The following is a 12,595-nucleotide window of genomic DNA, read 5'->3' on the forward strand; positions in this document are numbered from 1 at the left end:
AAAAAAAAAAAAAAAAAAAAAGAGGAAGTGGTAGGAGGTGTCTGAATTTCAGTGTGACCTGTTCTGTCAGGTGATTTTTGGTGGGGCGGGGACATGAAAAAAAAGTTAAAATGTCCTTATAAAGACAAAATCTTTTTCTTTCCTGGCTGATGATTTGTCATTCTAGTCACTTCCTGCCTTGTGACCACACACCCGGGCTTGACAAAGCTGTTCTGCAGACCAGAAAGAAGGGGTTCCTGGTCATACACCAGTACTACCAAGGACAGCTTTTTTCCTACAAGGTAAATTTTCTTCATGTGTTTTTGTTTGTTTTAAGTGCTTGTGATGTCCTTCGGCACTGTTTCTGTGGATTGTGGGTTTTGCCTTCGGGGGACTAGACATCTGAGCATGTCACCTGAGAACTCTGTGATTCTGCCTCTGTCTAACTGGCCAGGACATCTGCTGCCACCTCGTGTGGCCATCCAAGATGGAGCACCTCTGCTCTCTGGGTTGGGTTCTTCTCAACTTATCTGCAGTTATCACCCCTGTCCAAAATTAAGATTTCTTTTTCCTTTTAAAACCAAACCATGTTCTGGTTTATTTCTATTGCTCTATTTCAGGAAGGCTATTTGCTGTGATTTTTATCTTCTTTAAAATGTTTTCAGGAAAAGCGCGTATTGATAATTTAGATTGTACTGCTTATCGGCCTAATGGGGGTAGTTTAATTTTAGTTCCTGCAGTTCTGTTTTTCTAAAAAACTTCTTTACAAGTACTTTAGTGGATATATTAATATCTTGAGTCATATGTTACTGAATGTGATACTGGTTATTTGAGTGATTTTTGGCGCCAAAGGTTTTTAATGGGTGTGCTTTATAACCACATGGAATTAGAGCTTTTCTCTTTTCCATTTGTTCTCTAAAAATAAAAGCAATTTGTGTAATGCTTAATTGTAGTGTTTCTGTAGGATTATCTGAATTGTTATGCTTATGACCATACCAATGAATATTCACTCAAATTCTGGGAGAAAGGCTTTTATCTACAATAGAAATTTTATACAGTTGATATGGGATATTTATTGCAGAAACTTTACCCAAACATAGACATTTCGAATTTTGTAGTATAAGCTTTTACTTAATTACCACTATCATATAACACTAAGAACCGTTGACAAATGATAACCATAAAAGCCATTCAGACTGGAAATGGAAACATTAATCAGGATATTTATCAAAATCAAACTTTTCTTTAACATAGCAACTTGTTTTCTAAAATTACTCTGTCAGGACTATCAGTAAACAAATAAAGGTGGCTTATCCACACACACCTTGATTTTGAATTTACATACATTTGTCATACGTTTCTATTTGGTTTCCATTAAGAATAATTGTTTAAAGAGTGTCTGTGTAGACAAATTTGAATAGAATTAATAATTTACCTATAAATGTGAATTTCTGGAAACTGCAAAATGTGACCACCAATGTTACTTTGCACATCTCACTTGAATAGTTTTAAATAAGCAAAAATGTGAAATTGGGAGAAGAGGGACTTGAACCCCAGAAAAGAACAGACTAAAAATATGCTGTGTCTTATTTTAAGTAAAACTATTAGTGAGAATAAAATAAATTAGAATGCGAAGGAATGTCAGTATTTTTCTTATATTTAAGAAGGAATAAAAGGATTATGAGAAAGTTAATTCAAAATAAAAAGGTCTCCTGTTTAAAATTAAGTTACATTGCTAAAGCATCAATCCCAAATGTTATGAAGATATTCCTCTTCATTCTAGCTCACCCCAGGAACATGAGGGGAAAATCTTCTAGGTCTTGTCCTTTAAACAAGCACTGCTGTGGTGGGATGGAGCTGTGCCTAGGAGGACATTTCCTTAGCAATCCCAGAGACGCTTTTCTTTGTAGCATTTAAATTTTTGACTCTTTTGTAAATTATGCCTTGAAACAATCGGTAATTTGGGAAACAATTTCGGTGCTTTAACTTCATTTATAATTCTATCTCTGAACCCTTTGGGGAAGGAAAGACCAACAAGTAGTCTCATTTGAATGTAACCATTTAACTTGGAGAGGACGGGAAATTAATAATAGCACTCAATAATTATTAAGCACGTAGTGTAAGCAGCTATTCTTTATGCATCACCTCGTTTAATCCTCTCAACTACCTTTAGAGATAAGGAATGGGCTAGATGGTTGAAGGAACTGGCCATAGGTCACTGGGCAGTTAAGGTGGGGGACAGTAGATGGTCAGGGTTTCAGGCTCCTACTGACTATGTCTGTTACAGATCCTCCCTTCCAGGCCAGCATATTTTTCTCAGAGGTAGGTGTTTGTAGACTTTTCTTGTTAAATCTGGCTAACAAGATCTTGGCACTCACAGTTTTAAGAGAGAGAGGATGAAAGAGAGAGAGCAAGAGAAAGAGAGAAAAGAGAGAAGAAAAACTTTGTAATAAATTTACAAACATTTTATTTTATAAATAAGAGATATCATTGTAGGTTTTATATAATAATGGGATGAAGAACTATTTTTAAATTAATGCATAATTTTACTAAAGAATTGTGTGCCTTTACAAACTTGCCTCAACCCACTTCCCCAATCTTATTTCTTGTCACTTCCTTCTGTTCAACCTCCCACTACCCCATCCCCTCCCCCGCCACTGCTAACCCACATTTTGGTGCACCAGACCACAAGCCACCAGAAAGTTCCATTCTCTTTCACCCTTTTTCACTCCAACTGTTTCTTTATTGCATTCTTCTTTATTTTTAAAACTTCTGATCATTTTTCAAGGCTGACTTCAAGAAACCTACCTTTTGGAGGCCTTCCCATCTTCTCCCTGCCCCCACTAAATGTTTCTTGGGTGTGCATTTGCTTAATACTCTGATCTTAGAGTAAGTATAGCATTAATCATATTGTCTTAGTTTCAAGTCCTTATTTGCTGACAGACCTGAGCTCCTTCTCTATCTTTTCTGGCACATAGTAGATACTAATGGTAATTACTGAATTGAAAACTTGTCACAAGTATTTTTTCTCAGCTTCTTACATATGCATGAAAGACTTTGATTGCACTTATTAACTTAATACTTACTGAGTTTCCATTTATTGCTATGAATGAAGATACAACAATAATTTAATATTTTGCATTCTAGCATGCTTCAGCTTTGCCAAAGCCCTAGTCTCATTTTAGCTTCAAAGTATCACATAGACATTGACCTCAAGAAATTTTTAAAAATGTACAATGACTAGCAAACAGGTGAATTTATAATCTCATTATTTTAGTATAAATACATTGGTTGGGCCAAAACTTAGCTACCCTTGCCAAAACTGTATGCCCGATAATGGGCCTCTTTGATGACAAAGAACACAAGAGCAGTTGTTAACTTTTACTTAGTCACTTTGGATTTTTCTCAGAAAATTCTCAAGTCAACTTCTCCTTGTTACCTAAAGAGTCCAGGCCCTTCTGTGTATACAGAAGAGATGACAAGCAAATTTTAAAATCAGGTTAGGTAAAATAAAATTAAGATATCTGCTTATAAGGTTATATTTATGAAGAGTCAAACACTTATGAAGTAAGATTATAAAGGCTTGGATTTTATGACTAATAGTAGATTTTATAGCAGAGTGACATTATTTCAGTTAATCTAATTTTCTTCCTAGTTTTTTTTATCTGCTAGTTTCCCAACTTACAGATATCAAATGAAATGATACGATTTCATCTGTATATTGAACATTGCAGAAATAAAAATTAGAATTAGAACCCATCAAAATATAAAACTAATCAGTGTCCGCAGATATGAAGAGTTTCAAGTGTTCCTGTTTTGCCAGGTGGAAACGCACTTCTTAAAAAAGTGTAATGTTCCACAGTGTCTTCATTTTGAGGCTCTCGGAAGTCACCTCCTGATTGGATGCTGGTTTCCTAGGGATATCTCCCTACAGCTGCTGTGGCCATGGTGATCCCCACATGGCATCTCCTTGTTGCTTTCCTCAGTTCCCTTCTGATCCAACTTCCTGCCTTATACTATTGACTGTTCCTGTTGTTTTGGTTTGTCAGTTTCAGTGCTTACATCAGTCTGCCCAGAAATTTCATAACTGCTCCATCTTGTAAGATATTGGTGTGGGGGGAGTGGGAGAAGTTTCAATTAATCATCCTAATAATAATAGCTAATACTTAGATTGAATCAGGTGTTTTTCTAAGTGCTTTAACCCTATAAAAGCATCTAGTTGTCATACAGACCTGTGAGGTAGTTTCTGGTGTCCTTTTCATATTTGAAGGCAAGTTCATTCATTCACGAGTTTTATTTATTTTCTACAATTGGATCAATTTTGTCTTAACTGTTGAATTTCAAGGCAACTTCCTGAGATAAACAGGGAGCGAACCATGGTGCTTATTTGTACCGAAGCCCTCAAGTTGAGCCCAAATAATCATAATCCCCCCCAAATAAATGCATCTATATGATAAGTGCTTTTATTAAACAGACTATTCTGTGTCATCACAGCAGCAGCAGCAGCAATATCAGTAGTCAGTCCCTCTGTACACTTGACTGAGTACTAGTTGGTTGTTAACAATTATAGGCCTCTGCATGGGTCACAAAACATGATCTCTACCCTCAAAAACTTTAAAAGGTTCTTAGTCTTTTTTTTTGTTGTTTGTTTGTTTTGAGACAGAGTCTCACTCTGTCGCCCAGGCTGGAGTGCAGTGGCGCGATCTTGGCTCACTGAAACCTCCCCCTCCTGGGTTTGAGCGATTCTCCTGCCTGAGACTCCCAAGTACCTGGGACTAGAGGCGTCTGCCACCACGCCTGGCTAATTTTTTGTAGTTTTAGTAGAGACAGGTTTCACCATGTTAGCCAGGATGGTCTCGATCTCCTGACCTCGTGATCTGCCTGCCTCGGCCTCCCAAAGTGCTGGGATTACAGGTGGGAGCCACCATGCCCGGCCTTTAAAGTTTAGAATAATTTTAGCCCAGTGGCATTCACATTTTCTAGTCTGTTGTGACTGATAGACACGAATAGATTAAACATTCTAGTTTTTATACCCAAGCACACGTATCTATGATTGTATAGTAATGGCCAAATATAGGTGTCCTAAAAACTGAGACAGAATGAAACATTGTTTTAAATGTTAGTGGAAGAAGAGAGGTAAAAGTGATCCACTTTCTGGGTTTAAGTAAGTTTTGCTCAACTTTAGAGCCATGGCTGTGTCAGCCCCACTTACGAGTACAAGGAACCTGTTTCTCAAAGATGGTCAGTTGTTCTTTCTGGCGGAAGGAAAAGCTCTGTTAAATTGGGGAACTAGCAAACCCACAGTTCTGTGGTTGCAGCATTGATTCTTGTTTCAGCATCGGTTACAAGGACAGAAGGGAGGGTCTCCCTCTCTCTCTCTTTCCTTCTCTCACACACACACAGACACACAGAAACACACACACACACACACTCACTCACACACTCCGTCTTGACTGGGTAAGCTAAAGTGGAAAAGAGATTATGTTCTCCATAGCAGAAAAACCGACACCAAATTCAGCAGGCAGATTAATTATGCATGTGAATTGCAATCTTCTGGATAATTTGTTTTCCTTCTTTTTCTGGTTGTACTTTCTAGAGGGAAGTGAATTAATGGAACAATTACCTTGTATTTAAATAATACCCTGCATTTTGTTTCCTCAGTCTAGTAGTAGTCACTAAAATTTATCCAAGCTGTGTATCCAAATGTATGAAGTAAAAGGATACACAAATGTTATTTGTATAAAATTTGCATGTTTTCCCTATTCAGCATTCCTTAGGCAAAGTTTAAAAGTAGAAGTAATCTTTATTAACCTCAGGTGCAACTTTTTTTTTTTTTTTTTTTTTTTTGAGACGGAGTCTCGCTCTGTCACCCAGGCTGGAGTGCAGTGGCCGGATGTCAGCTCACTGCAAGCTCCGCCTCCCGGGTTTACGCCATTCTCCTGCCTCAGCCTCCCGAGTAGCTGGGACTACAGGCGCCCGCCACCTCGCCCGGCTAGTTTTTTTTTTTGTATTTTGTTAGTAGAGACGGGGTTTCACCGTGTTAGCCAGGATGGTCTCGATCTCCTGACCTCGTGATCCGCCCGTCTCGGCCTCCCAAGGTGCAACTTTTTTTCCCATAAAAACCTTTTTATAATAATTCATGAGATTATAATAGATGTGAGTGCATTCAATATAGCTTCCATCCTGAAAGTGTTTTTTAAGTTTTTATTTATTTTTAAGTTGACATATAATAATTGTATATATTTATGGGGTACCTAGTAATGTTTAAATACATACAATGTCTAGTGATGACATCAGGGTAATGAGCATCTCCATCATCTCAAACATTTTTTATTTCTTGTGCTGGAAACATTCAATAGCCTCTCTTCTAGCTATTTTAAAACTGTGTACTGTTACTGTAGTCATCCTATGGTGCTATAGAACATGAGAACTTATTCCTCCTGTCTAGCTGTAATTTTGTATCTAAACAAATCTCTCCTGTCCTCCACCTTCCCCCTACCCTTCCCAGCCTCTAGTAATCTCAGGTGTAACATTGAAAAAGTAGAGTCTTTGTACCTCCTTGACATCATCGGCTCATATCACCCTCACCAGAAAGGCCAGCTTGAACAAAGAGTGGGTTACAAATTCTTTATAGAGAAAGCTAGGTAATACGTGCAAAGTGGGAGTAAGGAAAAAAGAGAAGATCATGCATGCAGTTTTGCACTGTTGAGCACCCTTTCCTCATCTCAAAAATGCGAACTGAACTTCCCCCACTGTTTCTAATGCTTAATAAACAGTGTTAAAGTTTCCCCTTTGGAAGGATGGAATATGGTAGGCACCTTGGAGAACTTTTTGGCTTTTTTCCTTTTCTTGTTGTCATTCATGTTGGGACTGTTCCTCAAAATATCATGAATTCTGTTTCTTTTCTGTGACCACTGAGAATGACGGTTGTGATACTTCATCCACCTGGTGATGTTCACACAGTTTTTCTCCTCCCTCCGTACCCAGCCTACCGGTCACTACACACAGTTCTTCCTCCAGAATCGTATCTCCAGCACCAGTTTTTTTTTTTTTTTTTTTTTTTTTTTTTTTTTTTGAGACGGAGTCTTGCTCTGTCGCCCGGTCTGGAGTGCAGTGGCCGGATCTCAGCTCACTGCAAGCTCCGCCTCCCGGGTTTACGCCATTCTCCTGCCTCAGCCTCCGGAGTAGCTGGGACTACAGGCGCCCACCACCTCGCCCGGCTAGTTTTTTGCATTTAGTAGAGACGGGGTTTCACCGTGTTAGCCAGGATGGTCTCGATCTCCTGACCTCGTGATCCGCCCGTCTCGGCCTCCCAAAGTGCTGGGATTACAGGCTTGAGCCACCGCGCCCGGCCGAGCACCAGTTTTTTAAACCCGAGTGTCTGCAGCTCCCAGGCACAAAAGAGGCAAATGTGGCATAAAGAAACGGGAGCAAAGGTAGAGACAGATTTGGATTTATATTCTGGCCTCTTAGGAAATGTGGAGCCTGAGCAAGTCTCTGGAGCCTCTGAAGTTCATCCTCTATAAAATCAGGCAAGTGCTACCCACTCGCTAGGTGTGTTGTGGGTTATTTTCCCCTTCCATTTTCCCATGTTGTCACCTATGTAGACATGGAGCATATCTACTCCACCCAGCATCACCACTTCACCACTGACTTACTGAGCCCCTGATATTTAGTAGGCATCATGCCAAGCACTTGAAAGATAATTACTCTTTTATTTTCATAAATAGCTAGGTAAAGTTGTTATTATTTATATCCTTATTCCGGATGACCAAGCTGAGGTTCAGGGAGTGTTAAGTGACTTGTCTGGGGTCACAGAACCGGTAACTGCCAGAGTCAAGATTCACACCTTTCCTGTCTCTCATTTTGTTAGCAGTTTCTTAAAGGAATGATCCATGTCTATTTAAACTGTTTTGTATCTTCTAACATGATCCACTAGTTGCTTCCTGATAGTATGTCTATATACCTTTTTGTGATTCCATGATTATTGAATGATTATTTCTAACTCCACATTTTCTTTTTCTTTCTTTCTTTTTTTTCTGAAGATGGAGTTTCCACTCTTATTGCCCAGGCACAATCTTAGCTCACTGCAACCTCCACCTACTGGGTTCAAGAGATTCTCCTGCCTCAGCCTCCCGAGTAGCTGGGATTACAGGCATACACCACCACACTTAGCTAAATTTTTTTTTGTATTTTTAGTAGAGACAGGGTTTCACCATGTTGGCCAGGCTGGTCTTGAACTCCTGAACTCAGATGATCCCCCCACTTCCCTCCCAAAATGCTGGGATTACAGGCATGAGCCACTGCACCCATCCTGTAATTCCACATTTTCTATCAGGAAGACATCCCAGGTCTCCTTTTGTTAGATTTGCTGGTATACCAAACATATTTGAGAAATAAATATAAATGCTTGAGGATTTTATGGTGGCAAGTCTTTAAAATAATAGCTATGAAGATATTAGATTAGGCTATTTGACCACTAAAATTTTGATAAAAGAAATGTTACACATATTCCATTGTACGTTGCTGTTGGTAAATATTTACCAACTAAACTGTAGCTTTCAAAAAAAAGAAGATAAAGAGAGCCCATCAAATTAATACAAATTTCCTGCCTCAATTTATCTGTAACTCCTCCTTTTGTTTTTTTCTGCAAATAAGCTTGTCATTAGAGATTCCAAAATAACAGCTCCAAGGAGCCTATTGAGAATGAGGTCACATTGTTAAAAATAAATAGAAGTTTCTGTTATCGTTGCTTGTATACAAATGTCTGCTGTACATTGTCTCACTCTTTTTCAGCTCAAACTACAATGGTGAAAATGCCTGGAGAATTAGAGAGTGGAGAAGCAGGTAGAGAGTAGTGCAGGGTAACGGAATCAGCTCTGAGCATTGGTGCATCTGACAGGGAGGAGATGGTGCTCAGTGGTCCTCATCACAGATGCCCAGAGATCTCTTTTCTTTTCATGGCTCATGTGTATGTGGTTGGGCTTTTCTTAAGATTGCTGTACATTTTCCCACTCTGGCCACACTTCCTCAACTGTAAGGAGGTACTTTCCACTGCCAGCATCTCAGGCAAGGCAAAGCCCAGAGCCCCTTCGCCACTCAGGATGAGCTAATACCAATGCTGTCTGGCTTTGGGTTGGTATCATCTGCCAGTTCTGCAGTACCTGACTGCAAGGACTCCGAATAAGAAATGTGGTACCAAAGCCAAAATAAGCCAGACTGAGAACATTAAAACATAGAGCATGGATGTGAGATCTAGATTTACGTCTACACAAAAACACATAACATACACACAACTAAGCGTTGCTTTTAAGTTGTGACTTGACAATATTTCCTACAATTTATACTAGAAATTGGGGTTTGTTCTCCAAGATAATTTTGCAAAAGTTCTAGTTCTTATACATTTTCTTTTAACTTCCTCTGTTCCTTCCCTCTTCCTTCTTTCTTCCCTTCCTCCCTTACTCTCTTCCTCCCTTCAGTCACCAGGCACTGTTGTATATATTTTCAACAGTCTGTCTCACCTAATCCTAATGCTGCCCTATGAAATGAATGGTGTGGTTGCATTATTAGCACTCCTTCTTTAAAGATGAAGAAACTGAGGCTCAGAAAATTTAAATAACATATTCAAAGACACACAGCAAAAAAATAGTTGAGTCAGAAAATTCAGCATTTCACCATACCATGTCACTGCCTAGTTGGTTCATTTTTAAAACAATACATAATGATCCTAATTTCATAAAGGAAGCGAGGAGCATTAGCTTTTGTGTGGAATGCCTTTACATGGATGTATCCCTGTATCCTAGATCCACACATCTAAGAAGTAAAGCACATTTCACAGACCATGTATCTCAAGGGTTTTTTAAATAAAACTTTAGGTTCTTAAAATGCCAACTGACTTGTGTTGTTTCCACCTATTGGTTAGACCAAACTAAGACTCCGGAGGTTCCACTTAACTTCTCTTTTTGGACCAGTCACTGACTCACTTTGAGACTTTGGGGAGTGACTTCACCCTCCAGGGCCCCTGTTTTCCCGTTCTAACATGTTCAGTTCCCTCCTGTCTTTGCAGTATTTTCTAAATGGGAGACAGTGACTTAAGGAGAAAGCTATGCACACACAAACAAACCAAAATGGTTTCCGGACAGAATTATTTTGTTGTTCGCATTCACGTTACCTGTGGTGGGTGGAGTATAGCCTGCATCACCGAGGTTTTGCCTCTAGAAACAAGAGCTAGTGAGACGGAGCAGCACGCTGATACCACCTCACCAGCCTCTCATCCTGGAGGTCTCCTCCTGCATCCCTGGCTTTAGCCATATCCAACCTGCCATAGTTTCTTCTGTGTGCTTTTGCTTTGCACTTTGTAGAGCTATTTTCTTCCTTACCTTCCTTCTTTCTTTCTCTCTCTCTCTCTCCCTCCCTCCCTCCCTCCATCCCTCCCTTCCTTCCTTCCTTTTCTTTTTTTTGTAACGGAGTCTCGCTCTGTGGCCCAGACTGGAGCGCAATGGCGCGATCTCGGCTCACTGCAACCTCTGCCTCCTGGGCTCAAGCAATTTTCCTCCCTCAACCTCCTGAGTAGCTGGGATTATAGGTGTCCATCACCACACCCAATTAATTTTTGTATTTTTAGTAGAGACGGGTTTTCACCACGTTGACCAGACTGGTCTCGAACTCCTGACCTCAGGTGATCCACCATCTCAGCCACCCAAAGTGCAGGGATGACAGGCGTGAACCACCACGCCCGACCCTGCAGTGCTATTTTCTCTGCCTGGAATGCCCTTTTCTGTTTTATCTGTTTGGAAAACTACTGGGTCCCTAAGACTTAGCTCAGCGGGCAACATCACCTTCTCTGGAAAACCTTCTCTTCGCTTCCCAGGCAGAGTTCAATACAGTCGTTTTGCGGTATCCACAGGGCACTGGTTCCAGGAACCCCCTCGGTACTAAAATCCATACATACCCAAGTCCTGCAGTCAGCCCTGTGGTACCCGCATGTAGCAAAAGTCGGTCCTTGGTCTCCCTGGGTTTCGCATTCTGTGAATACTTGTATTTTCCATCCACGTTTGGTTGCAGATGCTGAACCTGAGGACAATGAGGTCTGACTGTATTGAAGAAAACTGTGTATATTTAGATCCACACCATTCAAACCCGTGTTATTCATGGGCCCACTGTACTTCCTTCTCTGTGCTCCTGTAGCTCCATGCAAATAATATCTTTAAAATATTCACATTAGTGTAGTCTTGCATTTGCATGACTATTTCGTTTACTGGACTGTGTGCCCCTCAGGAGCAGGGATTCTCTGCTGTTCATCTTGGTATCTCTAGTACCCAGGACAAGGTATGTGCTTGATGAAATGTGAGTGGATGACTGAGGTGTGGAGGCCACTGGCAAAGAGGACACTTTTCTCCCCCAGTGGCAGGGGGGACACAGGCAGAAAAGATCAAGCCTGGTTGTGTTCTTGCTCTTCTTAATACTTCCTTTAAAGATGCTGAGAAACTGAAGAGAAGACACATTTAGAACTCCCCCAGAGAACCTCGGCAGGGCCCCAATCCTAAGTAAAATCTTGCAAAAATATGTGCTTCCCTAATTAACATGAGATCAGAGCTTTGACCTTTAAGGGTTTCTCTTTGTGTAACCCCAAAAGATGACAGGAATCCCATATCCAGAAATGGCAGGAAAGGCAGGAGGCCACTCCAGTTGATAGCTGTGTGACCCTGGGCCAGTTATTTAAACCTCAGTTTCCTCATCTATAAAGTGAGAATCATAGTAATACCCTATAGGATTGTGATGAAAATTAAATGTGAATGCCTATAAAACATTTAGCACTGAGTTAACCACTCATTAACGTTAACGGCTATTTTTATTGACCAACTGGTCTTCTCATTTGTTCTTTAGCTATTTGCCCTTTCTCTGACTCCCAATAGGTAGACTTTCTATAGAGAGAACATGGAGTAATACTCTCAGATGAATGAAGAAAAAAATAGACTGACTTTTAAGCAATCTCCTCCTCCTCTGTTGAAATGTAGGTCAAATGTCACTTCCTCTAGGGGGCCGTCTTTGGCTCTCCAGGGGAGAACTATTTTTTCCCTCTTCCTGTGGACCTAAAAAGTTCCCCTGTATTCTAGTTACTGTGTCTCTCTCCCCTGCTCAACAGGCCAGAGCCACATCTCTGTGTTCTCAGCATCTAACACAGGACCTGGCATATAGTAGGTGTTTGGCAGATGTCTCCTGAAGGAAGAAATTTACAAATGTATGAATTTGTTTAGTGACAGACGTTTAGAATTACTGGAGGATGAATTTCATAGTTCAGAGAGTGAGACTCAGATTACATGCAGGTAAATGCTAGCACCTATATTTCCAGCGTGCTCCTTGGTACACCGCACATGTCCATCCCAGATGGGTTTGCCCAGCTTTCAGTCACTGCTCTGTCTCCACAGTTCCTTTCCCTCCCACCTCAGCAGCACTCAGCTTACAAGCAGGCCCTACAGAGTTGGATAGAGACCCACTGCCAAGCATTACCGGCAGCCAGCAGGGTTTACAGCAACAGCGCCAAGAAGCCCAGTGTCAGGATCTGTGATCTCAGACAGAAATGCTTTTGCATCTGGCAAGGTAGGGCTGGGGAGCA

The 12,595-nt window shown here is 40.6% G+C and overlaps 1 protein-coding gene across 1 annotated transcript in view; it reads left to right on the forward strand.

The window, feature by feature from the left end:
- LCP1 (lymphocyte cytosolic protein 1) overlaps positions 1-12,595 on the forward strand; it is a 71,989-nt gene that overhangs the window by 14,806 nt on the left and 44,588 nt on the right. Inside the window, exon 3 of the mRNA XM_017870954.1 lies at positions 167-281. The gene's annotated coding sequence lies outside the window, so the exon portion shown is untranslated. The remainder of the gene's footprint in view (positions 1-166; positions 282-12,595) is intronic.

Source organism: Rhinopithecus bieti, unplaced genomic scaffold (genome assembly GCF_001698545.2).
Source record: "Rhinopithecus bieti isolate Rb0 unplaced genomic scaffold, ASM169854v2 scaffold_5273, whole genome shotgun sequence".
Classification (NCBI taxonomy): Eukaryota; Metazoa; Chordata; class Mammalia; order Primates; family Cercopithecidae; genus Rhinopithecus; species Rhinopithecus bieti.